Genomic DNA, 6,490 nt, shown 5'->3' with positions numbered 1-6,490 from the left:
GCCAAAATAACTTATGTTTCTATGTTTTATCTCTAACAGGATTTCAATCACATGCCCAACGCATATGAACTGGGTCACAGCACCAACCACCAAGTGCCAACTCAACTTCAACTGGGTCAGATTGATAACCCTAGTGAAGATACTGAGGTGCAACAAATAGTTATGTGCACTGCTCATGCCATTAACTCCTATGTCCCTCCTGATGAATTGGAAGGGATGTTTAGAACCTACCGAGGTGGGCAGTTGTCGGGGAGTCAGCCTGATGTTATTGATATAGGAGGAGAAGACTTGCTGAAAGATGTTTCGGCTGAAGAATTTAACAAGTGTTATACTAAGCAGAGTCAACCTGAGCCTGCTGTTAAAGTTGGTGAACACCTGAGGGGGAGCATGAGTGACATGGAAGTCTACCAATCGTATGTCTCAAGGAATCAGCAATTGCAAATAGAGGCAGTGGGTAATGAGAAGATGCTTCCTGAGATTGAGACATCGAGTATCGATGGGGAACATACTCATTGAGAGGAAAATTTATGTAATGAAATTGCATGAATTTTGGCTGTGGATGTCGTAAGTGCGTCCAAGGTAATTGAAATTTAAATGTGTCCCTATGACTTATTTATCTTCTTAGTGGAGATTAAATGCTTTGTATATGAGTGGGACTTTATGTGGCTTTGTTGAGACATCATATCTACTTTCTGAGCTTATATAAAGTTTGTTTATTTAGGTTATCTGTGTGACTCCAAATGATGGTGATGGTGAAGTTGAATTTGTTCCAATTTGTGAGGACAACTTAGAAGATGGGGAACTAGAATTTGATCCTAACGAACAATACACTGATGATTTTGCATTTGATATGGTAATACCGATGCTTGTGCTTCACTATTAATTACTTTTTTTTAAAATATTGTCGTGTCTATAGGTTATTATTATGTTTTTTTAGGCTACTATTTTGAAGGAATTGGGGATGCAAGCCGAAGAAAGATGCACTATACCTGCTGTGAGTGTTCAGGGTGGTGGTGTTAAGTTGATGCTATGGAAGGTGCTGATTCTTAACAAAACTATGTTCGTGGGAACCCTATTTCCAAAATTCTAATTGCTCCAACTGCTTTTTTAGAAGGGGAAACTGCAGTCAAGGTACATTATTCTTTTTTTACGTAACTCCCAAATTACTCTAAGTTATCATCTAAATGTGGATGGAAAGGTTGCTATTTTAGTGGGACATTATGTCCCTGCTGTGAGACATCATATATGCTTTTTGACTTCTTCCATTTTGGCACATGATACTTCTGAGACATATGTTATGGATGATCGTGGTATTGGACTTTCTAAGAATTTGTCCTTGTCAGAGAATATGGAGGAAGATTGCATCATGGTTGATGACGAAGAAGATGGACAAAATTATGTCCATGCTTCTATGCTGCAGGATGATATGGCATGGAGGTCACAGCTATGAATTTTCCCAGAAAACAAGAGGAGTCAACTCGAGGTGGAAGTGGCTAACATTTGCCATGATCTAATTCTTGGTGTTTTCAATAAGGGAGTGGGATTGCTAAAAAGAGCTCCTTGTGTTGCTAGTCGGAAAAGTGTTGGAAATGACTTGACGGAATTGCATACTTTGTATGTACAAGTGCCGTATTACTGGAATAAACACGATAATGACGAAACCAGTCACTCTGAAATTTTTAGACGGTATGGGAGTGAGTTTCAAATTGACATCAGCAGCTTTTATGGACTGTTTGGGGGAGGATGGCTTAATGATCTAGTATGTCTTTATCTATTAAAAGTACTTCCTGTGCATATACTTGTTGATTATTTATTCTCATTTTTTGGGTTCTAGATACTAGACTCCTACATGTACTTACTGATGAGTTAGTGGTACACTGCCGTAGCACACCCCGGTGGAATGGAGAATTTGTACATCATAGTTGCCAAGTCATGGTTCTCGGTAATTGCACACATGTTTCTAGTCATTTATTCTATAATGATTTATTTCTTCAGTATAATGATTTATTTAATTTTATTATTGTAATGACAACATTATTTGTGTGATTTGTACAACGGATTGGCCACTGTTTTAGAAGAAAAGAAGATGCCCATATAAGATAAACTTTCTACAGCAAGATTGCAAATTGTAGGTAATTTAAAGACTCGTATCATCGGACTAGTTTGGCTTGACAATTCAGGGGCAGACTTGAGAAACTGTCGTGGGTTGATGATGACGGTGAATGTTGAAGAAGTGCATTAGATCCTCATCATCATTAACTTTGTCACGTGGGGTGTTCAAATCTACGACTCGTTGGAGAAACCGAAGGATGGTGCCAACTGGGTTCTTGACCCAACACCACGTTTAACCAAGTTGTTGACAGTGCTTCCTTACGCACTTCTGAGCCTGGATAGTGGGTGTATAGACATGGCCAAATTGGGTAGTCAGTGGAATCTGGAGTTTGCGAAATGCGACAAACAGGACGACGACAACAGCTGTGGTGCGTTCACCCTTGCCTTTGCAAACTGCCTACTCCGAAATTTGCCGTCTGTCTTTGCATCGAAAAGGCAAACATATATCAGGAAAAGAATAACAAATGACTTGTTAGAGTGTGGGATTACTGAGGAAAAGTACTGTCGGCGACCAAGGCGGTCGGGGTTTGGACTTTGATGTGGCCGATAAAACTGCTAATGTCAATGGTTTAGCTTTTAAAAATGATGTTGAAAAAACTGCTGATGTGAACGGTCAAATATCTGAAGTCCAAATTAGACCAACTGTTGCTACAAAGGTGGAACAGGCTAACAAGGTTGTTTAAATATGTACCAAACACTATGTAGTACATTATGTGGAAGTTCTAAGACATTTTGGGGTTCCTTTCTGACTTCTAACCATAATTTACACAGGTGGCTTGTGGGATTAAAACTCCATTGGTAATGACTGTGGGGAGATCTTCAAAATATATTAAAGTGTCACATATCATATTGTTATTGTTCCCCTGTCGAGACAAGATACTTACTATCTCCTTCGATTTTGATTTTTTCTTAAGTTACCGATGGGAAAGTTCTGGGTCAGGAAGAAATTGTCAATCATGGTACTGTTAGTTGCTCTGGGAGTTTCTCCAGGAGTTCTAGTCACGCTGCTCTGGGAGTTGCTTAGTTGAATCGGTGGAATAAATTCAGTGGTCTGGAGGAGCAAGCTACCGAATTATGTGATCAGAGGATTCTGGAACACATGATTGTGGGTTGCCCATTAATAAAGAGGAATTCCTCCATTGTTACCAGGAGAAATATGCCTTTGGAGCCCGTATTTTGCACTGATCCAAAATACCTTGCACAGTTGTATTGGTGGTACCATGAACACGACCTATTAAAGTCCGGTGTTTCTAACTCTGTAAAGCTCAGGTTTTATGGTCAGGGTTTGAACTTAAGCATGAGCACATACCACTTGCTTAGCCCTAATCAGTCGCTAAATGATGAGGTATGTCAACTGCTACTCTGAACTTAACCAACTTAATTCGTAACTTATTCATCTTATTGATAAATTCATTATTTCTTTTTGTCACCAAGGTCATTTCGCTCTATGTGGCGCTTCTTGACAGGGCCCTAATAAACTGTAAAACGAATAGTTTTACCTACGCATAAGTAACGAAACTCAAACGCAAGTAAAACTAAAACTGATTTACACTTAATGTTATCAAAGTTTTCTACTCTCGATGCTATTCCAATATAGTTGGAATAGAAAGTTTGTTCCACTCCTAGTTCTTTCGAATTCAATGTTAACTAAGATTATCAGTCTATCAAAGTCAATGAGAGTAATGATGGAAGTTATACTAAACAAGATACGATAATTCAACTACGGAAATACTAAATTGACAATATGACAATGAATTAGGGAGATTTGACAATAAACTGTAAAATGATAGTTTTACCTACGCATAAGTAACGAAACTCAAACGCAAGTAAAACTAAAACTAATTTACACTTAATGTTATCAAAGTTTTCTACTCTCAATGCTATTGCAATATAGTTGGAATAGAAAGTTCGTTCCACTCCTAGTTCTTTAGAATTCAATGTTAACTAAGATTATCAGTCTATAAAAGTCAATGAGAGTAATGATGGAAGTTATACTAAACAAGATACGATAATTCAACTATGGAAATACTAAATTGACAATATGACAATGAATTAGGGGGATTTGATTCCACTTTAATTCGACTTAATCAACTAGCGACGAATTGTCGTAGTCCGAATTGTAATGCTTTCGCATAACAATTGGGTGTATATAATCCCTAATTGTTTATGGTAATCTCTACCAACTAACAACTAGCATGTGAAGCAATCAAACTCATTCTCATGGTGAACTAATTACTTGCTATAATGGAATAGAATATTACTAACTATTCTACGCTAACAACAATCAAGTTTTCATCAAGGCTTCCTCAAACCCCTCTAATTGAGGTTTTAGCCTTGAATCATTATACTATCATTTCTTAAACAAGAACAAATATAATAACTCGTTATTGAATAAATTATTAAACTTTATAATCTAATTTAACAATAGTCTAAGATTCAAAATGGATTAAACTGAATTTAAAAGTAATTTAGAACTAAGATTGTAAATTCTAATTATCAAATTAAACCAAACTAATTATGAATTTAAGACAACTAAACCTAAATAAGAATTGAATCAATAAACTAAACTGAAATGAAAAACTAATACTTTATTATAAAACTAAATTTGATTCTAAATAATAATCTACTTTGTTCTAAAACTAATTAATTGAATAGAAAAACTTGATCTAAAAAACAAGTTACTGGATATATGCTAAGGGGAAAAAGCTAGATGCTTAAGAGCTAAGTCTTGTGTCTTCAAATGGAGGAGACAAGATCCACTTTTTTGTGCATGGGTTGAGGAGCCATGTTTTGGGCCGAAAAATCGAGCCCAAAACCCAATTTCTTCAATCCACAGAGGCCTTTTCAATTGGATTTGACTTTAATAGCTTTTTCATCCACTTCTACTCCTCTAATTGGATCAAATCTTGGGTCATTAAAAATCTCTTTCCGAGCTGGTCGTTTTGACATAACATAGGCCCAATTCCGAGGTCTGAGTCCAAAGATACGGCTTCTGGAAGTTCTAGTGACTTTTCTGTGCGCTATTTTTGCCCGCGTTGACTTTGACTTTTTAGCTTTAACCTGACTTTAAATGGGCTTTTTATCCTTGGATCTTGGCCTTTAATCATAAAACTTTTTAACAACCAACCCTTGCTCCAGTATCTCCCGAAAGGGGCGCATTTCTGCACATATTCGACTCCAATGCCTGAAATACATAAGAACATGATAACAGTACTAACTTTTACTTATTAATCACATAATTGGTCAAAAAGCAATATTGTTAAAGGGTTAAAATTACAGTTTTGGGCTCTTATCAAACCACCCTCAAATAGCATTTTTCTTGTCCTCAAGCAAATATGAGAAATTAGAATAAGTGACCAAAAATGGAGTTCTAACTAATCTCATTTCACCGAGTGCAATTGCATTGACCATATGCAATAAGGCCTTAAACCGCTAGGAATTCCCTAGTGGACGAGTTATAGCCTCGTGAGAGTTTTCCAGTGAAGGTACTCACAAACTTCATTTATACTACAACGACTAAGAAATAAAACTATTGTTTCCTTATTTATTGTCTCAATTATCTATACATCTCACTAGCAATGAATACAGAATAATCAAGTTGAAACCTAAGCTAATATATGCATAATAATCAATCATCTACGAATAAATATATATACAATGAGTAATACTATGAAATGCACTAACAGGTCCATTTTTGAAACTTTAGAATAGCGTCCTTAAGTAGGTCCTCACATAAATGTCAAGACAAAAACACTCTGATTTTTCCGCTCAAGTTTCGCTACTCCAGTGTGTAGCGGGCACACTTTACCTTACAATCTCAATGACACACAAGGAAGTTGAAGTCGATCAAACACATCTGCCACTTACTATCACACTATCCTATTCCTAATTGAGCTAGAGGTCTTATTTAGGTGTTGCGGGGATCAGGTGATGGTTTAAGAATGAAAGAAATGGATATTCAAAAAGAACCAGTCTGAGATAATAGAGTCTTCGTATTATGTAACTAGAGAAAACCTTGTTCTTTACTTTTGCTTCTACACTTTGTTTCCATCCTTAGCTATTTTTTTTTCTTTGGCTTTTGACTCCTTCAATTCTATTTTTGGAGTTCTATCTCTTTATTTTTTTTTTATTTGGATGGAAACTTTCTTTTCTTATTTGAAGCGACTCACAAATTCTTGATTTCAAAGGTCTTTCATTTTTCTATTCTTCATCTCTATTCTTAAACTCATTCAAAGATGGGTAGGCTGATTTTTATTTTATTTTATTTGTTTTGTATAAAAGGATAAAAGATTTGCGGTTTATCAAAGGCTAAAGAAAGGCTCAGAGGGGCGACTAGCGGAAAATAATTCATAGGTTTGAATTTTTGGCTATATCGATC

Source organism: Coptis chinensis, chromosome 6 (genome assembly GCF_015680905.1).
Source record: "Coptis chinensis isolate HL-2020 chromosome 6, ASM1568090v1, whole genome shotgun sequence".
Lineage (NCBI taxonomy): Eukaryota > Viridiplantae > Streptophyta > Magnoliopsida > Ranunculales > Ranunculaceae > Coptis > Coptis chinensis.
The sequence above is the reverse complement of the archived record's forward strand: the minus strand, read 5'-3'. Positions refer to the sequence as shown.